Source organism: Macaca thibetana, chromosome 6, assembly GCF_024542745.1.
Source record: "Macaca thibetana thibetana isolate TM-01 chromosome 6, ASM2454274v1, whole genome shotgun sequence".
NCBI classification, from domain to species: domain Eukaryota; kingdom Metazoa; phylum Chordata; class Mammalia; order Primates; family Cercopithecidae; genus Macaca; species Macaca thibetana.
Window position 1 is genome coordinate 117,555,852 of NC_065583.1, and position 21,796 is coordinate 117,577,647.

The 21,796-nt window shown below is 40.1% G+C and overlaps 1 protein-coding gene and 1 pseudogene across 4 annotated transcripts in view; both read right to left on the bottom strand.

Annotated features, from left to right (window-relative positions):
- The window catches only part of KIF2A (kinesin family member 2A), an 84,795-nt gene that overhangs the window by 41,279 nt on the left and 21,720 nt on the right, over positions 1-21,796 (bottom strand). The gene's annotated exons all lie outside the window — the stretch shown is intronic.
- Positions 10,785-14,622, bottom strand: LOC126956643 (CREB-regulated transcription coactivator 2-like; annotated as a pseudogene).

Consider the following 21,796-nt stretch of genomic DNA (forward strand, 5'->3'; position numbering starts at 1 on the left):
AATTTTAAAATTAAGAAATGTGAGTCCAAAAAGGTTGGGAAGTGCTCATTTAAAATGTCCTCTTCTACATGTTATCTATCCAAATCTATTCTATTCTTTACTTTCCCTGACTACCCTAGTCTTATAATCTGTAAAGAGAAGATATTATATATAATATATTAAACTTATTTTCCCTTTTTAGTAGATTGTAGGTTTTATCTGTTAGTAACTATAGATCTAAATAATTATTTTTAATTATTACATAATATTTCATTATCATAAATTAATACTTATCACTTAGGTTATGTGCAATTTATTATTATTATAAACACTGCAATGAATACTATTGCATATTTGTCATTATGTACTTGTCGGATTATTTGCCTAGGACAAATTCCTAGAAGCATATTAACAGAATATATACTTATATAAAATACTTTTTAAAAAATTTATTTCATCTGTTTTCATCTTACCTATCCATTTGGTTATTAGTCAAATAGAGACAGAAACTATGCAATATATCTGCATCTTCAATATTTCCTAACAGAAATCCTTGAGGGCATCTATAATTTACCTTAAGATAATTTATAGCTCTTTAAATATCTAAAAACAGATATATAGTACAGAAAACAAACAATGTTATTATAAGGCATTCAATACTGTTAAAACATGGGCACTATAATAATTTGATAAGTATTATAATATTATAATATTATAAGTATTATTGTTTATGACATCACTGCCTTTTCTTTTCTTTTCTATTTTATTTTATCTCATTTTTAACAGAGACAGGGTCTTGCTATGTTGCCCAGGCTGGTCTCAAACTCCTGGGCTCAGGGAATCCACCTGCCTTGGTCTGCCAAAGTGCTGGGATTACAGGCGTGAGTCACTGTGCACAACCTACCTTTTCTTTTTTCTTTTTTTTTGAGACAGAGTCTCAAGCAATTCTCATGCCTCAGCCTCCCAAATAGCAGCTGGGATTATAGGTGTGCACCATCATGCCTGGTTTTTTTCTTTTTCTTTTTCTTTTTTTTTTTTTTGAGACAGAGTCTTGCTCTGTCACCCATGCTGGAGTGCAGTAGAGCAATCTCAGCTCATGACAACCTCCGCCTCTGGGGTTCAAGCAATTCTCCTGCCTCAGTCTCCCAAGTAGCTGGGATTACAGGCACATGCCACCACACCAGGCTAATTTTTGTATTTTTAGTAGAGATGGGGTTTTACCACATTGGCCAGGCTAGTCTCGAACTCCTGACCTCAAGTAGTCCACCCTCCTCGGCCTCCCAAAGTGCTGGGATTACAGGCGTGAGCCACCACACCTGGCCCTGGCTAAATTTTGTATTTTTAGTAGAGGACAGGGTTTCTCCATGTTGGCCAGGCTGATCTCAAACTCCTGGTCTCAAGCGATCTGCCCACCTTGGCCTCCACAAGTGCTGGGACTACAGGCGTAAGCCACCATGCCTGGCCTTTGGCCTACCTTTTATATGAGCTCATATAAAAATCCATATAAGTGATAAATGAACATAATCTTATAGATTTCAAATAGTGAGGATGTTAAGTACTCTCAAATGATACACTGGTGTTGCTTTCAAAAAAAAACAAAAAAAACAAAAAACTAAAATACATACTAGTGATCTTTCCATGACAGTATGTATGGACCTACCTATTATTTTTCATAACCACAAAGCATTCCATAAATGAATACATCCAATTTATTCCTTTATTAGGAGTATTATTTCTAACTGTTTGCTATTCTAAGATGCTGCACTGAATGTCTGAACATAGGTGTGAATGTTTCCACAAATAAAATTTCAAAAGGAGAATTAGTGGGTCGCGAAAATTGAAATTTTGATAGATATTCCTAAACTGCCCTTTGTATACATTCTCACCAACAGTGGGACCTATTCCTCCACATCCTCAACAACACTGAGCATCATCAATCCTAAAATTTTTATCATTTCATGCGTCAGATTTCTTTAAGCTACTACTTTTTAAGCATGAATATGTCAGATACTAGCTCATTTAATTCACATTCGTTCATTTAATCATAACAAATATACCTACAAAGTAGGTATCTGCATTTAAAGATGAAAAAATAAAGCTCAAAGTTACAGTGAATAAGTAGCACGGATCTAAACCTGGGTCAGATATAAAAGTACTTGCTATTAATCACTATGCTTCTCTACCCACTTCAATTAAGCTGATGAAGATGTCTATATGTCTTAAGTCCAGGCATTCCTATAAAAATGTATAAATGGTAGCACAAATTCTCAACCCTCATGTGTACCAGAAACTCCTAGAGAGCTTTTACAAAATAAAATGACATTGCTTGAGTCTTGCCCCCAGATAATGAGCCAATTCTTAACAACTTCACTGTTATCACCTTGGTGCAAGCTACCAATGCCTTGTACTTAGATTACTGTGATACTCTCCCAACTAGTCTTCCTGCTTCCAACTTATCTGCCCTCTGTCTATTCTCCAGAGCAGCCAAAATGTCCCTGGTAAAAAGTAAGTGAGATACTACTCCTTTGCTCAAAACCTTCCAATGACTCCCCATCCCCCATCTCACACAGAGTAGAAGCTAAAGTCCTTTCAATGGCCAATTAATGACATAACAAAGTCCCACATGATCTGACCCGCATTACCTGTGACCTCATTCATGCCTTACTAAAGTCACTCCTTTTAAACTGTCTGATTCCCATCTCTCACAATACCAACTCCATTCCCCCGGCTTCTCCAAAAGATGGGTCACAAACTTAAATGTGAAAAATGTAAATGCAACTAAGTAAACAGTGGTGCCTTTTACTAATATAGATGGGTATTAGAGGAGATGCAGGTGCTGGGGGTGGGTGAAATTGATGACCTAAAAAAATACTGGGAGGAGTCAAAAGGGAGTTAAAAAAGGGAAATTAGATAATCCTTACTTCAGTTTTAGAGATAAATTAGGTAAACAACCAGTGGAAGCGATATGTGTCATTTAGAGTCCTCTGAGAAGCAGATGAGAGAGTTGGAAGTACAAGAGGTTTATTGCTCAAGATAAAAGTGGGGAGGAAAGAGGACTGGGCACAGAAAACTTTCAGACCAGGCCAGGTCCAGGTGGCTCACGCCTGTAATCCCAACACTTTGGGAGGTTGAGGTGGGCAGATCACTTGAGGTCGGCAGATCACTTGAGGTCAGGGGTTCGACACCAGCCTGGCCAACATGGTGAAATCCAGTCTCTACTAAAAATACAAAAATTATCTGGGTGTGGTGGTGGGCACCTGTAATCCCAGCTACTCAGGAGGCTGAGGCAGGAGAACGGCTTAAACCCAGGAGGTAGAGGTTGCAGTGAACCAAGATCGCTCCACTGCCCTCAGCCTGGGTGACAGAGCAAGACTCTGCTTCAAAAAAAAAAAAAAAAGATTAAAATTAAAAAAAAAAAAAATTGAAAACTTTCAGACCATGACACAGATTTGAAACCTAGGAAGGAAGTGGCTATGAAGCAGGACTGAGCAGAGAAAGTCTCAGACCTTGATGCAGATCTAACAAAGTCTTGGTCAACCCTGTAGAGTGCTTCAGAGCAAGACTGCCCATTAGAGGAGTCCTGCACTGAGCCAAAATGGATATGTCCTATTACCCATGCCATGCTCTATCACTGGCTGTGGATTTCCCAGGAAATTCAAGTTCTCAACCCCAAACCCAAAGGCCCTGAAGGTACTAACAACTGCACGTTGTCAGCTAACTGCATTCCCTGAAACTGGAATTCTTTCTTAGAGAGACATTTAAGCAGTGCACCTGCATGGCTGCCACAGCATATGAAAAAGAGGATGAGTTTAATTGGTGGTGGAAATGAAGAGTGAACCCCAGAGAGCCATAAGCAGCCCAGTCACCATCACAATCTGGGAGGAGCCTACCACTGCTGCATCAAGCCCTGCATCAATCACCATCTCTACAACATGAATAGCGAGGCTGAGACCTGGCAGCCATCCTTTCCCCAACCGCCCGTGGCAGCCCCACAACATACTAATACCCACTAGTGGGGACAAGATGATTATAGCAACAAAGGTTTTGGAGAAAGTAAAAGAGTTTAATAAAACATTGATATGGTTTTATCAACAGAAAGGAAGGAAGTATTTCAGCCTAAGGAAGATGCATTTGAATATCAGACTACTGTGAAGAATATGAAGAGGAAATGAAGGAATTGAAGAGGCTGTGGTTGAGGTTAAAGAAATGACACACCTAGCTATCAAATCTAGTTGGAAAAAAAAGAAAAAAGAAATGAGTTACCAGGGTGGATCTCCATGCAATTACCAGTAGAATTACCACAATAATGAGAATGGGGGAAAAATATGTGCATATTCCAAAAGGCAAGACCAACACAACCATTCTTATTGTTGGGCATCTACCAAGATATTCCCACCCTTCTGGGCAAGGAGTGACTTAATGTACCATAACTAGGTGTACAAAAAACAGGTGGGCCAGTGGAGCAAAACACATACCAGGAATACAGGTCACAAATTCACATGGACCTCAATTTCCAAAGACAGCCTAGAGAGATTGGCAATGAGAGGATAAAGAAAATCAAGGAGGCCAGGCACAGTGGCTCACACCTGTAATCCCAGCACTTTGGGAGGCAGAAGTAGGAGGATGGCTTGAGCCCAGGAGTTTGAGACCAGGTTGGCAACATAGCGAGACCTCAACTCTATGAAAAAAATGTAAAAATCAACAGGGCGTGGTGGTGTCCACCTATAGCCACAGCTACCTGGGAGGCTGAGGTAGGAGGATTGCTTCAGCCCAGGAGATCAAGGTTGCAGTGAGCCATGATTGTGCCACTGCACTCCAGCTTGGGCAAGAGTGAGATCCTGTCTCCAAAAAAAAAGGAAAAAAAAAAAAAGAAAAAAAAAAATCAAGGAGATAACATCCAGTATCAGCAGTCTTCTCAATATTGGAAACTCTATGACCTCAACCAGCAGTGCACAAATCCAGAAAGCCTTAAATCACAAGTTTGCAGAGTCAAAAGCATCTGATCTAAGACTAAACTCTAGAAGTTGAGCAGGGCAGAACTGAGAATTATGTTGCCTTATCTCTACCATAATCCAGTTTACTCATCCAACAAGAAGTGAATATTAAATTCCAGCAATAAGAAATGAATAAACAGTTATCTTAAGCATTTGCTTTTTGCCAATTAATCAGATAACTAGAACCATCTACACTACCTACCATACCAATGCAGCATGGGGCTTTTATTTGCACCAAAAGACGTCTCTAAAAAATGTTATTGTCCTTTTAAAAACCAACTTTGCCCAATATGCCTTTAAATATTTTTTAATTGTCTTATATATGGCTTTTCATTGAACTACTCAAGTACTTCTTTTTAAATTGAAATACAAATTTATAATTTGTTTTCTTTTAAAATTTTTATTTTTTTCTTTCTTTTAACAAAGACATCCAATGATTTATTTCAAAAGTCAAATAGTAAACACCTGTTAACAAAGGTGTTAAGTAATAAGAGAAACAATAATAAGATACATGAAAAAATTTTCAAAGGAAAAAATCATGATATGGTGACAACATATAGGCATAACAAAGTTTCAAGCCTGGATGACTGGGAGAATGATGGCACTAGGGGGAGAACAATGAGATGCTCAAGTCTCAGTTGTTAATAGGGATCATGCATAGATGTTAATAAGACTAATCAGGACTGGAAATATCTTTCCTTAGAAAATGCAACAATCTTTCCATGTGGCCTTCCAAATACCATCCCATTTCTCTGATTCACCTGAGAAAACTCCTGTACTCCATCTTCACTAACTCATTGCCCTTTGACTCTCTTTGATTCACCATTTGCTTTACTGTGAATTATATCACATATACTTCTACATTAACAAAAAATAATAGAGCAAACACCTGTGTAACTACCACCAGCTAGGTTAAAAAACACTTTTGAAACCCCATACATTCCCCTCTGAAAGATAACAACTGCTAGGCGCCGTGGCTCACGCCTGCAATCCCAGCACTTTGGAAGGCTGAGGTAGGTGGGTCACCAGAGATCAGGAGTTTGAGACCAGCCTGGCCAACATGGTGAAACCCCGTCTCTACTAAAAGTACAAAAAATTAGCTGGGCATGGTGGTGCGTGCCTGTAATCCCAGCTACTCAGTAGGCTGACGCAGAATTGCTTGAACCCGGGATGCAGAAGTTGCAGTAAGCCAAGATCGCACCATTGCACTCCAGCCCGGACAAAAAGAGCAAAACTACGTCTCAAAAAAAAAAAAAAAAAAAAAAGTACTAAAAGTAACTACTCTGGCATTTGAGATAATCATACTTTGTCTTTTCTTTATAGTTTTATCACCTTTAAATGTAACACACTCACATTTGAGATAATCATACTTTGGCTTTTCTTTATAGTTTTATTACCTTTAAATATAACATACACTCACAAATCTAAAGTTTGCTTCTCTTTAAATTGCATATGCATGGATTAACACTACTTTAAGACTTGTGGTTTTTTTTTTTTTTGCTCAAGACTTTTTTGTGATTCATTTATGTCATATATATAAAATGTATATAACTTATTTTCACTACAATATAGTATTTAATTGCATGAATATACATTTTATCTATTCTACTATCGGACATTTGAGTTGTTTTTATGCTTCTGCATTTAGGAACAATGATGCTATGGACATTCTTACATATGTGTACTGGTACAAATGTGCAATAATTTCTCTAGAATATATAAGAGAAGAAATACAGAATAATTGAGTCCACATACATAAAACCTTTCTCTTCAGTGCCATGATGTTTCCTATCTATAGTAGCTGTGTGATAGTTTGTATATTCATCCCTGCCTAAATCTCATGTGGAACTGTAATCCCTATATTGGAGGTGGGGCCCCGTGGAGATGATTGGATGATGGAGGTGACTAGATCACTGGGGTGGATTTCTCATGAAAGTTTAGTACCATCCCCTTGGTGATGAGTGCTGTCCTCACGACAGTGAGTTCTGTTCTCTGGCTGTTTAAAAGTGTGTGGCATCTCCCTCTCTTGCTCCTGCTCCCCCTTAGCCTTCATGAGGCCTTCCCAGAGGCTGAGCAGATGCCAGCATCATGCTTCCTGCAAAGCCTGCAGACCCACAAGCCAATTAAACCTCTTTTCTTTATAAATTACCTACTCTCAAGTATTTCTTTATAGCAATGAAATATGGACCTAACACACAGTATCTAAAATGATTTGTAATCCCCCTAGCAATTACTCGACATTCATGAAAACACTTAATATTAGTCAGATTTAATGTATCAAATATGGTTCTAATTTCTCTGATTTAATGAGGTTTTGCCTATTTTTGTGCTTGTTAGCCATTCAGGCCTTTTGAGTACTGACTTGAGTGTTGGGGCCTTTCTCTTTTGGCTACTTCTCTACAGGAATTCTATATATATTCTTGGTATTAATCTTTTGTTGTATGTGTAACAAATATTTTCTACAAAGTTGTGGCTTATCTTTTCATGTTCTCTATGGTGCCTTTTGATGCATTTAAGTTCTAGATTCTAATGTAGTCAAATATTCGTTTTTCCATTATGGGTTTTTTTTGTTTTTTGTACATTATGAAATTTTTCCTAAGATTGAGATCCGTAAAACAGTCTCTTACCTTTTAAAGTTTTACAAGCCGGGTGTGGTGGCTCAGGCCTGTAATCCTAGCACTTTAGGTGGCTGAGGTGGGCAGATCACTTGAGATCAGGAGTTTGAGACCAGCCTGGCCAACATGGTGAAACCCTAACTCTACTAAAAATACAAAAAATTAGCCAGGTGTGGTGGTGGGTGTCTGTAATTCCAGATACTTGGGAGGCTGAGACAGGAGAATTGCTTCAGCCCGGGAGGCAGAAGTTGAAGTGAGCCAAGATCATGCCTCTACACTCGAGTCTGGGTGACAGAGCGAGACTCTGACTCAAATAAATAAATAAAATTTTACAAAACCTTTCATATTTGAGACCTTAATCCACTGGCATTTTGATATTTTTTGTATAACACAATTTCCTTTCCAGGACCATTTCCTGAAAATCCCCTTTCCCCTCTACTTATCAGCAATAATACCTGTGTCATAGTTCAAGCATACACGCATGAGTTTATTTCTTTATCCCTGAACTAAAATTATACTTAGTATTATAGCTTTGCTTATTATTAAGTCTTGCCATATAAAATAAGTCCTCCTGCCTTATTGTTCTTTAAGAGTCTCTTTGATCTTCTTGGCCTTTTGCATGTCTGTATAAACTTTAGAATCAGCTTGTGAAGTTCCAAAAATCATATAAACCAATAATCACGAAACACTACCTGTTGGGATTCCGATTGGAATTGCATTGTCTGTTTTGTTCTGGATTTTTATACCATTAATTAAGACTGATACTGGCCAGCAATTTTCCTTTCTCAAAGCTACTTTTTTTTTTTTTTTTTTAAGAGTTCGGAGTCTCACTCTGTGCCCAGACTGAAGTATGGTGGTGTGATCATGGCTCACTACAGCCTGTGATCCTCCTGCTTCAGCCTGCCAAATAGCAAGGATTACAGGCATGCACTACCATGCCTGGCTAATTTTTTTGTAGAGACAGGGTCTCGCTATGTTGACCAGGCTGGTCTTGAACTTCTGGTCTCAAGCAATCCCTCTGCATCAGCCTCCCAAAGTGCTGGGACTCCAGGTGTGAGCCACTGCTGCCAGCCTCTCATAACAATCTTACGCGATTTTGGTATCATGGTTATACCTTTTTTTTTTTTTTTTTTTGAGACAGTCTTGTTCTGTCGCCCAGGCTGGAGTGTGACGGTGTGATCTCGGCTCACTGCAACCTCTGCCTCCCGGGTTCAAGTGATTCTCCTGCCTCAGCCTCTTGAATAGCTGGGAGTACAGGCACGTGCAACCACACCTTGCTAATTTTTGTATTTTTAGTATAGACGGGGTTTCACCACGTTGGCCAGACTGGTCTGGAACTCCTGACCTCAGGTGATCCGCTCACCTCAGCCTCCCAATGTGCTGGGATTGCAGGCAAGAGCCACCGCGCCCGGCTGGTTATGCTAATCTTATAAAATGATTTTCTATGGAAGAGTTTTCCCTTTCCATACTCTAGAATAGTTGTATTTGGTAGGCACTTGTTAAACCATCTTGCTTTGCATTATTATAAGATCCAATTTCCTTAATAATTATAGAATTATTGGTTTTTTATTGTTTTCATAACTATATTTTTCTAGGAGTTTTAGATAACGTTTCTGTATTTTTGGCATCAAGCTCATAGTATCTGTTTATTGCCTCTGGCATCTGATATGATGTCAACATTTTCATTCCTAATATTTTGGTAAACTTTTTTCTCTTAATCTCACCTGGGATTTGTTCATTTGTCTTTTCCAAGAATAATCCTGGCTTTGTTGAGCCTTTTTTATTAAGTTATTATGTACTTAATTTCTGCTATTATTACTTCTTTCTTTCAACTTACTTTGGGCATATTTTACTGTTTCTTCCCCTTAAATTCTTAAGATGAATGCTTAAGTCATTCACCATCCTTATTCTTTCTTTTTTCTTTATAAGCAGCTAAAGCTACACATTTCTTTCCCGGAACTGCTTTAGCAGCATCTTACAAGTTTTTACATGTAGTATTTTTGTTATTGTTCAGTTCCACCTATTTTTCTAATTTTCATGATTTTTTGTCTCATGAGTTATTTAGAAATATTCTCAAATTCCACACATGGGAGTTTTCTAGGCATCCTGTTAATGATTTCTAAAGGTGAGATAACTGACCAATCAGGACAAACAGAGCCACAATAATTGACATGACTTTCCCAGTGCACAGTGGCTGAATACCCCTGTATTTCTACCATACCTGTACTGGGCTGCCTTCCTTGATGGAAAATTTCTTATAAATCTAGCTCTAGGAGCAAATCAGCCCCATTTAAAAACCAGCATTTTTTTTTTTTTTTTTTTTTGAGACGGAGTCTCGCTCTGTCCCCCAGGCTGGAGTGCAGTGGCCAGATCTCAGCTCACTGCAAGCTCCACCTCCCGGGTTCACGCCATTCTCCTGCCTCAGCCTCCCGAGTAGCTGGGACTACAGGCGCCCGCCACCGCTCCCGGCTAATTTTTGTATTTTTTTAGTAGAGACGGGGTTTCACCGTGTTAGCCAGGATGGTCTCGATCTCCTGACCTCGTGATCCACCCACCTCGGCCTCCCAAAGTGCTGGGATTACAGGCTTGAGCCACCGCGCCCGGCCAAAAAACCAGCATTTTTAAGAGGAGCCACACAAAGTCCTTGTCTTCAAACAATGGAACTGACTCTGACTCTCCTTTTTTAAAGTCTCTTTCTCCCGCATCATCCTACAGGAATCACTTTTGACATCCATGCCTGCTTCAGCCTCACCCATCTCTTAGAATTCCTGTTCCATTACTAATCCACGATCTTGTTTTTGAGCTCAGCTATGCCTTTTTGGTTTCTTCTTATGTGTTTGGGACAGAAGGATGCCAATACATGAACTTTAGTGTACTATTTTGACCAGAAGTCTCAATCCATCTTCAAGTCATAAGTCATATTCATAGAAAATGAGGTCAGATTTGAAAATTCTAAGTTTACATTGTTACATAAAATCAGTACTACCATATAAAAGATAACTTATAGTTTCAAAAACTCTATGGCTTTTTAAAACTTAAAATCCAGAGACATATTTAAAAGTTTTCCATTTTAATTCAATCTAGTTGTAAAGATAAATTAGTATAGAAAATGTCATGTTAGAAGAAAAACAAAACACTTGCAAAGAATTTTTTTGATTTTTTATTAAAATATATTTAATTAAAAATAATACCCACTATGGCACTCTCCTCCATTGAGAGGGAAAGGGTGATGAGAAGGGGCTGGCAATGCTCACCCCTAGGAATCCGGACAAGCCCTGCCTCCCAGGTTCCCCTCTATATCCCCAGCTTTCCAACAGGCTTTGACCTCCAGGCAATTGGTTCAAAGTTGCAAGCGCTTGTGGCCCTCCTTTGAGCTCCTCCAGGCCCACCCGTGTACAGAATTCAAGGGCCACCTGGACAAACTCTGTGCTTTTTCTCATTCTTGGGATCCTTCGTTTATGCTACAGAGAGGATCTGGGGGGCAGAGTGGAGTCTTCACTAGCTGGGGTAAGAGAGGAAACGGACAGTAATGGGGGACAGGGCCAAGAAGAGGGATGGTGATGAATACTCCAGAGCAGGATCGGGTAGCAGGGCACTGGGTCACTCAGCATGTCTGGGTCACTCCAGGCCCAGTAGCTCCATGCACGGCTCATCTTCTAGCCCTAGCCCCAACTCCAACCTGCTACTGACACCTCAAAGCCAGACATAGCAGCCAGGGTTGCTGCAATCTCCTTAGAGAAACCTGGGGAGGAGTCTCCTATGAGGATGATGTTAAGACTTGAGCCACAGCAGCAGCAGTGGGGGGTCAAGTTCTGGTGGTTGAGGGTGTGGGGATCCTGAGGGCCGGCCATGGGCCCCTCACCTTCTAAAAATCCAGGCCCTTTGGAAAAGCCAGGGGGATCCATCACCAGGCTGGTTTATGGCTCTCTATGCTGAACTGCTCCAGTTCCCCAGGCTGAAGTCACTCATTGGCCAGTGAAGACTTGCCCAACCCCAGGGGGCCGAGGTGGGTAGTATTCCATAATCCAATTGCCTGCCCAGGGGCTGCCCACCTGCACTGAGCAGGCCTGAGAGGGCAGGTCTGGCTGCTGCAGAGACTTTGGGGTATGTGGCTGGATGTGCAGATTACTGGTCTCCAGGGGGACACCCTGAGTGATGGAAGACAGGGTGGGTGACATTGGCAAAAACTGTTTAGGCCGCTGCTGTTGGGACCTTCTGGCATCAGCTGGACCTGCGGGCAAACTGAGGGAGCTGAGGGGTACAAGGCAGTGGTGGGGGGGAAGCCCAGGAGTAGAGGTTGAGTAAGTTAGGGGCAGATGAAGAGTAAAGTGGAGGACGAGAGGAAGAGGAGGAAGAGGAAGAGGGGGAGGGGGAGGGGGAGGAAAAGGGGGAGGAAGAGGAGGATGAAGAGGGGGAGGAGGAGGGGGAGGGCCAGGGGTACTTAGTGAGGGGTGGCCCAGGAAGGTAGTGGGCAGGGCATGGTGGGCCAAGGAGGAGGGAGGTAGTGATGGGTGGCTGGTGGGAGCCCTGAAGATGGATCTGAAGACTGCTTAGGGAAGCCTGGAGGTCGGGATTGCTTAGGGAGGACCGCAGGGATGGGTGGCTAAGGGGTCAACAAAGTCCTGGTGCATCATGACCTGGGCCCAAGACCAGGCCCAGGCCCTCACTAATGCCCAGGTGAGTCATGATGTGAGTCAAATTGGAGGTACTGTTGCCCCTATTCAGACTAAGGTAGGCTGTCTCCTCAGGGTCCAGGGGGGTGGGCAGTGCTGGCGGAAAGTGCAAACTGGTGAGGTCAGGTAGGGACCTCCTCCCATATCCAGTATTCGTGGCAGGTGGGAGGACAGGCACATTGACAAGCTGGCCAGGAGATGGAAAGATATTAATTCCAGGGACTTCATTAAGACCAGGGTCAGGAGGAAGGTGATGACAGCTTCTAAGTATCCCATGGCTTCAGCAAATGCTTGTCACCTAGGAGAACTTCTCTTCAATAGCAGGTACTCTGGAGTCCATTTTACCACCCAGAAATGTTGGGTGGGCAGGATGCTGGGAGATGTGGGGCCTGAATAAGTATCCTGGGAACTGGGGTTCATCACACTTGTGTGAAGGGCAGAGTCAGAGCTTGTCCTGTTAAATGCAGATGCTGGGCAAAACAGGTACCCCTTCTCTGCAGGGAAATTGTCCCAGGGGATAGTCCTTAACCAGCTGGACACTTGGGGAGGAGATAAGTAGGCAGGACTATAGGGAGAGCTGTCAGTGTGGTAGGGTACTGGCAGAGAACCACCATACCAGGAGCTCCTTGCTTATGGCAGTTGCAGTTTTTGGGTGTGTAACTGGGTGGAGCCGATGTCCATTATCATCTCCTCGAGGTCCACTGCGTCCTCAGCCTGACACTGCTTCTTGCAGCATGATCTCACTAAACTTGCACAGATTGAAAGCCAAGGCTGTGGCTGAACAAGGCTCATTTGCCCCTGCCCCCGATGTCACCATCTGCCTCCCCTGTTCCTTCCTGACACCCTCACAGTACAAGCCACTGTTCCTCCCTCAACACCTCCCAGCATCCTACTCCAGCCGAAGCCACTGCCGCCTCAGCCTCACGAAGAGTTTTGGAAAGTACAGGAAAACCCTTCAGAATAGCTCCCCAATCATTATTTTACCAATAGAACACCTCTTGGTTTTTAATACCAAAACCTCCTAAAATGTACTTTTCTCACAATGCAAGATTTTTCTGGCCAATATTTATGTAAGGAAAGATTTATATTTGTATATGACAAAACTCAATTGGCATTTTAAATAAAAGAGTGTGTAAGAAAAGTTTGGCGCTACATTCCAAATATAATCGATAGACTGTTAGAATCACAGTAGACATAAAAAATCATGCCAAGTTATCAAAGTGATACAAAATGTAGGTACAGGATGATGCTTTTATCATATTCAGTACAAGCCATTTACTAACACAGTTTGCTTGTCCTCAATGTATTTCTATAGCCTCTCATATATTTGTTTAGCCTTTGTTTTGTTTATTGCTGAGTATCTAAATATTTAAGAAAATGCTGAAGAAAACAGTGGGAATGGGCAAAAAGCAATTATAATGGAAGAAAAGATTTTACTATATATAAACCTGATCTGTTAATCTCATTGTTTATTGATCGCACATGATGATATTTTACTTATACAAAGGTAATTAATAGTGGTTAGTTACATTTCTGAATGTGGTTAGGGAGTTCATGTTGATAAGACTGCCATTTTTTCCCATTTAGTCTACATTCAACCATTTGACCTAAAAAAATACAATCTCATATGGTTCAACTTAATATAAAAGTAATGTTCACCCCAAACTTAGATGTCAAAAATTTATAAAAATAAAATCTGCCAAATGAAACATAATAAATATTTTGAAATATAATCTTTAATCAAAGCCATTTTATGTTTAGCTCATTTTAGGAAATATTTTTTACCTCATTTAAGGCTCAACTTTTTGTTAGGGTGAAATTAAAGGAAAAAGTTCAGATCTCAACTTTTTAATATCTGTTGGTAAATATCAAGACACATGATTTTTAAAAAGAAAAAAGCCACAAATGACTGAACAGAACATACATGCAAATTTAAGCCATCTTTGCTTCAGTGAATAAAAATAAACACATGGAATTCATATTTCAAGACTTTCTAATCTTTAAGATAGTTACTTAAGATCTGGTATTAGTGCTATTTGTCATAAAAGCTCATATATTCATTGAGCTGTCAAAAACAAGTTTTACATGTTGACAATTGCCTTTTGGTCTCTGAATACAGGATCCTATTATATGTTTTCTAGTTCACAGCTGAGTTCACAGCAGCTGTGAGGCTAAGAAATGCCAGCAACCAATTAGGCTGGCATAAACCTTGTCTAGCATATAAAGTATAATTTGGTTGCAAATGGAGGAGACAAGAGCCAAAATAAGTCAGCCAAGAATACTAATAAAATTTCATTACAAGTATTTAAAAGTCAGAATATTAAAAATCTAACAAAAATATGTATTTTATTAAGAGGATATAGTAGTAGAACGTTAGGAAAAATACAAAAAAGCAACAATCAATTCTTTTCAGATCCAAGCAGTTTTTTAAAAGGTTGCAGTTGTTTCTGACATACTTAGGATTACAAACTCTATTTTTTTTTTCTATTTCTAACTACCCTAATCATAGGATTGTGATATATGACTATACATATGACAAGTCTTCCCCCAAAGTGAACATTATTTTTATCAGTTCCCCTTTAGATGTTTCTATGAAAATTTCTCTTCATACTTTTAAGATATTAAGACCTTTACAATTTTGTTTTTTTTCTTGAGACGGAGTCCCGCTCTGTCACCTAGGCTGGTGTACAGTGGACAATCTCAACTCACCAGAACCTCTGCCTCCCAAGTTCGACAAGCAATTATCCTGCCTCAGCCTCTCAAGTAGCTGGGATTACAGGCATATGCCACCATGCCTGCAATCCCATAAAAAGAATTTTTTTTTTTTTTAGACAGTCTTGCTCTTGCTGCCCAGGCTGGAGTGCAATGGCGTGATCTCAGCTCACCGCAGCCTCTGCCTCCCCGGTTCAAGCGATTCTCCTGCTTCAGTCTCCCAAGGAGCTGGGATTACAGGCATGTGCCACCACGCATAGCTACGTTTGTAATTTTAGTAGAGATGTGGTTTCTCCATGTTGGTCAGGCTGGTCTTGAACTCCCAATCTCAGGTGATCCGCCTGCCTTGGCCTCCCAAAGTGCTGGGATTACAGGCATGCGCCACTACACATAGCTACTTTTGTAATTTTAGTAGAGATGTGGTTTCTCCATGTTGGTCAGGCTGGTCTCGAACTCCTGACCCCAGGTGATCTGCCTGCCTTGGCCTCCCAAAGTGCTGGGATTACAGGCATGAGCCACCACGCCCTGCCTAGACCTTTATAAAAATTTCAAAACCTAAATATGTATAAGAACAACAACTTAAATTATTAGCAAAAATAAAACTTCAGTTATAAGATTGTTTATAATGGCTATTTCCAAACCCTTTGAAGTTGTTTAAATCTGTTTTGTTTAAAGTATGATAAATTTAAAATATAACAAATCAATGCTTTATAAAATATTACTACAAAAAATATAATTTAAAAATTTTTACACATATTTTTAAAAAGTAGTCACTGGTGAGTCACATGAATACAGCCATGTAAAGAAAATTAATAGGAAAATCTAGTTTACATGCCAATAAATTAAAATATATAGTGTATCTATTCTTGATAAAACCTCTAGCAACCCCTTCCATTTTCAATCAGAATACCACCAAATAATTTAAAAGCATTTTTAATAGACTTTTAAAAATATGCTAATAAAACTAATTATCTCCTGTACCTCTCAAGCAGCAACTAAGAGGAAAACATGCATAAATATCCATTCTCAGAAGAACAAAGAAATATTACTCTGAATTGTAAAATCACACATTCAGACCAAGTGTCTGGCAGAACAATGTTGTTTCCAGAAGAGTACAATAAATAAGCTTATTCAAAGTGGTTGGTAAACAGACACTTGAAGGAAATACTTTCTTCCAAGTCATTCCGCACCAGATAAATTATCTTAGAACACACTGACGGTAAAACCTTTGCCACTTCATATCAGGTGATTGATTAAAACCTTTCTTAAATAACAGGTTTTCCATCTTTCTTTCTTTTTTGAGACAGGATCTCACTCTTGCCTAGGCTAGAATTCAATGGTGCAACCTTAGTTCACTGAAACCTCTGCCTCCCGGGCTCAAGTGATCCTCCCCACTCAGCCTTCCGAGTAGCTGGAACCAGAGGTGCCTGCCACCACACCCGGCTAATTTTTATACTTTTTGTACAGGCCGGTTTTTGCCATGTTGCCCAGGCTGGTCTCAAACTCCTGGGCTCAAGTGATCTGCTCACCTCGGCCTCCCAAAGTGCTGGGTCTACAGGCATGAGCCACTGCACTGTGCCCGGACCCATTTTTCTTAAATGATAATTAGATACATAAAATAGTGGTTCCAATCAATTGTATATTTAGTTATTAAAACAATTACCACTGTAGAATGCAAATTCAAAAATTGTACTGCCATCTTTCCAAGTTAAATCATAGAAAAACATGTTAATAAGCTTTCATTGTCTAAAGAGGTTTAACATTGGTCTTTTAAAACAGATACAATTCCTTTCTTCAGCTTATTAAAAGAATTCTAAAAGGATGCTCCTTTAAGAACATGAAAATAATTCCCCTCTTTAATACATTTATATTATAATCTTATCATAACCGCAAAATGGAGAAAAGTTGGGAAAACAAAGATTGTCAAATGTTGCTTTAAAATAGACTAAAATGACAAGGATGCTACAAAAAAGCATTATTTAGAAAGTGGAAGTTAACTACACAGTAATATTCATAGTAATGTTAACTACACTAATAGTCACACATTATATCTTGGTTTTGCCAACTACCTCAAAGCAGTTATTATTTATAATCTAACAGTAAATGTCAATTTATTCCTAGGTGCCACTGACCAATAAATGAGGACAGAAAGAAATTTGATTTGTTGGAGGTCACACAGCAGATCAGCAGCAGATCCAGCAGAAGTCAAAGTCTCAAACTCTGATATTCAGGTTGTGTTAGCTAATCTAAGCAGTGAGGAAAAGAATCCTTCATGAGGACTATGTAGCATTACACCTTCTTCAATAGCTTTAGTGGAACAAGAAGCCATTAGAGAAGGACATAAATAATGTCTCAGCTGACACTGGTAACAGTGCTGTTGCTGTTTAGTAAATCTCTGGGGAATGTGACTTCTCCAAACATAGAGATTTTTTTGTTTGGTTTATCACTCTTAAGATGTTAGTTTTTTAACTAAACCGAAAGTTTTAGTATTTCTTTTCTTAGACATTAAACACAAACCTGAAAGTCTGACACAAGGAGAGGAAAAAGAAAATGATATAGCTAAGATTTTCATTAAGAAAATACAACTTAAAAATGGGACAAATTTTATTCATATTGAAAACAAACTATGAATTTTCAAATTCTTACCTCAACTATTGTTTTGAAAAGGGATGTAAAAACTCAATAGTGCTCAGTTCCTATGGGGTGATGGGGAAACTTCGGATCTGTTGAGCTGCACACTAACAATTAAGGTAGCATTATTATTTAGAAGGGCCCATTGTGCAGCTTTTTAGAAAAGTTTCATTCAGAATTTGCATAAGAATAAGAAAAATGTCATAAAAGAGCTATGATAGCATCAAAAAGTATTAAATCAGGCCGGGCACGGTGGCTCACGCCTGTAATCACAGCACTTTAGGAGGCTGAGGTGGGCGGATCACCTGAGATCGGGAGTTTGAGATCAGCCTGACCAAAATGGAGAAACCCCGTCTCTACTAAAAATACAAAATTAGACAGGCGTGGTGGCACATGCCTGTAATCCCAGCTACTAGGGAGGCTGAGGCAGGAGAATCACTTGAACCCCGGAGGCAGAGGTTGCAGTGAGCTGAGATCAGGCCATTGCACTCCAGCCTGGGCAACAAGAGCAAAACTCCGTTTCAAAAAAAAAAAAGTATTAAATCACTGTAGTTTCCTGATGTTATTCAGCATATTTGGGGCTGGGGAAAGGCAGGGTTAAAACACCATCCAAAACCACTTGTAAAGAGAACAAAAAAACCAAAATTCTAAAATCACAATGTAATATGATTATGATTCTAGCTGAAATAGTAACAATGTTAAAAAAAAAAAGTTAACTAAATCTCAAAATCTGTAAGTCTCAATTAAAAGGTTGTTCTTCATATCTACATTCCTTTCGGTAACAGACTATACTAAATGTATCTTTACTCATGTGTTAAAGAATAAAAGATTTCCTATTTAGAATACCAAAGACTTTTACAGTGGTGTTGTTGAAGCAACATGTTGCCAATAGTTCAAAATTCTGAAGAACTCTTTCCCAGGTGTTCTCCTGAATACACTGAGCGATGCTATCTAATTGTGCCCTGGCTTAAATTTTTATTTACCCAAAAGGGAATTCCATACCAATATAGCTGTGCTATTCTGTGAACTTTTCACAGCTACATATACATATCATCGTCTCTTATGCATACATCCTAACGAGACAGGGATCTTGTGGAATGTTTTTCAACTGTCAGTGCAATGTTACTATTCCCCCACTCTGTCATCTCAACTGCTGCTCCACTCTACTTATGGGAAGCCTATGATGATAGTGGCCCTGAGTCACGGAAATTTCTACTTTCAAAGCCTGGCGAATTTTGGTTAGGGGAATAAATGATCACTCTTCTAAGCCCTTTTACCACTAGGGTAAAATGTATATTTCAAATTCAGTGCTGCCAGAACTAAAGATACATAAAGAAGAATGAGATCACTGAAGCTCCGTGTGGCAAAAAAGGCTAAAGTCAGATTATGAGTTTGGTTTCGTACATGTGAAGTTTAAGATATCTGTCCAGTGGAGATATGAAGTAGGCTGTGTAATAGACTGGAGATGATCAAAGCTGAAGAAAAAAGCTTGGGGATTGTCAATTCAAATCATGCATTCTCAGTGGGGGTGATATCCCCAAGGTGGTAAAAACTGGCTCTTTGGAAGGGCAGATCTTAGATATTACAATGGTTTATGGCCCTTCGAAGGGCCACAACCCATAAACAGATGTAGAGAAATTTCACTGCGAAGGGGTGATTAGGCAATAAAGTAGTCAAAAGGCTTCTCAGGGCCGGGCGCGGTGGCTCAAGCCTGTAATCCCAGCACTTTGGGAGGCCGAGACGGGCGGATCACGAGGTCAGGAGATCGAGACCATCCTGGCTAACACGGTGAAACCCCGTCTCTACTAAAAATACAAAAAACTAGCCGGGCGAGGTGGCGGGCGCCTGTAGTCCCAGTTACTCAGGAGGCTGAGGCAGGAGAATGGCGTAAACCTGGGAGGTGGAGCTTGCAGTGAGCTGAGATCCGGCCACTGCACTCCAACCTGGGTGACAGAGCGAGACTCCGTCTCAAAAAAAAAAAAAAAAAAAAAAAAAAAAAAAAAAAAAAAAAGGCTTCTCAGGCAGAGCAATAATGGAAAAAAGGTTTGCAAAACACCAATATAGACAGTATTTTTTAAGACAATCAAAGTGGATGCGACCACTAAGAGAATGAGAGTAGAAGTTATGATCTTTGAAGTTCTGTACAGAGGTCAGGGAAATGAGATACCAGCAAAGGAGATCAAGAAGTTACCAGAGAAAAAGAAGAAAAATCAGAAGAGTAGTCACAGAAGCTAAGTGAAGGTATTTCAAACAAAAGGGAGTGAATTAACTGTGTCAAATGCTGCTAACAGATCAAGTAAAATAGGAGCAATGCCTAAAAGTGAGAGTAGTCAAGAGGTTTTTGTTTTTTCTTTGAGGCAGTGGTTGGATCTCAACTCACTGCAATCTCCTCCTCCCTGGCTCAAGGAATCCTCCTACCTCAGCCTCCTGAGTAGGTAGGATCATGGGCATGTGCTACCATGCCCTGCTTACCTTTGATATTTTTTGTAGAGAAAGAGTTTCGCCATGTTGCCCAGGCTGGTCTCAAACTCCTGGGCTCGAGCGATCTGCCTACCTCAGCCTCCCAAAGTGCTGGGATTATAGGTGTGAGCCACCACACCCAGCCTAAGAGGATTTTTTTTTGATGGGAGAAATAACAGCATTCCCATATTGATAGAAATGATTCAGTGAAGAAAATAACTGTTGATGCAGCACAGAGAGACCACTGAAATTGTGACTGGGCAGGTGAAAAGAGATAAGATCCAGCATACGAGTGGAGGAAAGGGGCCTAAAAGAGGAACAGAAAAAATGTGTCCATAGCCAAGTAAGAAAGGCAGTCATAGGCACAGATGCTAGTACTTGGGTAGATGTGGCTGACTTGTAGTTCTTTTCTGGTTGCTTATATTTCTTGGTGGTGAAATGACAAGCAAGGCCATTTTGCTGAGAGTGTGGGTGAGCCAGGAGCAAACATCCTCAAGGAATGAGGAAAGTTGGCAATATCAGTAAGATTTCTATTTGATCCCAGCACTTTGGGAGGCTGAGGTGGGTGGATCATGAGGTCAGGAGATCAAGACCATCCTGGCTAACACAGTGAAACCCTGTCTCTACTAAAAATACAAAAAATTAGCCAGGTGCGGTGGCAGGCACCTGTAGTCCCAGCTACTTGGGAGGCTGAGGCAGGAGAATGGCATGAACCCAGGAGGCAGAGCTTCCAGTGAGCCGAGATAGTGCTACTGCACTCCAGCCTGGGCAACAGAGCGAGACTCCGTCTGGAAAAAAAAAAAAAAAAAAAAAAAATTTCTATTTGAGAAACCAGATATACGGTGTCTCCGCTAACCAACAGACAGAATACAAACACAGAAATATGGGGATAAAGGCAATGGATTCCGTTTTTGGTAAGTTTAAGATAGTGGCAGGAAATACATGTGATAGTATCTAAAAGTAGATCAGAAACCAAGAGAAATATTTGGTCTGTAGAGGCATTTTTTTTTTAACTTTTATTTAAGGTTTGGGGTTCATATGCAGGTTTATTACACGGGTTAAACTGCATGTCATCGAGGTTTGGTATACAAATGATCCCATCACCCAGGTAGTGAGCAGAGTACCCAATAGCTAGTTTTTCAACCTTCCCACCCTCCCTCCTCTAGTAATCCCAGGGTCTATTGTTGCCATCTTTGTCTGGTATTTATCCAATATTTAGCTCCAGCTTAACTAGTTCACTGTTGATGGACATCCAGGTTGATTACATGTCTTTGCTATTATAAACTGTACTGCAATGAACATACGAGTACAGGTGTATTTTCTGTAGTAACAATTTATTTTCCATTGTGTATATACCCAGTAGTGGGATTGTTGGGTTGAATGGTTTTAAGTTATTTGAGAAATCTCCACACTGCTTTCCACAGTGGCTGAACTAATTTACATTTCCACCAATAGTATGTGAGTGTTCCTTTTTCTCTGCAACCTGGCCAACATCTGTTATTTTTTTGACTTTTTAATAATAGCCATTTTGACTGGTGCGAGATGGTGTCTTGTTGCAGTTTTTACTTACATTTCTCCAATGATTAGTGATGTTGAGTATTTTTTCATATACTTGTTGGCCACATCTGTCTTCTTTTGAGAAGTATCTGTTCACGTCCTTTACCCATTTTTTTTTCCTTCAGAGCAGGAATGAAAGTTTATTTAAAAGCTTTACAGTTGGGCATGGTGGTTC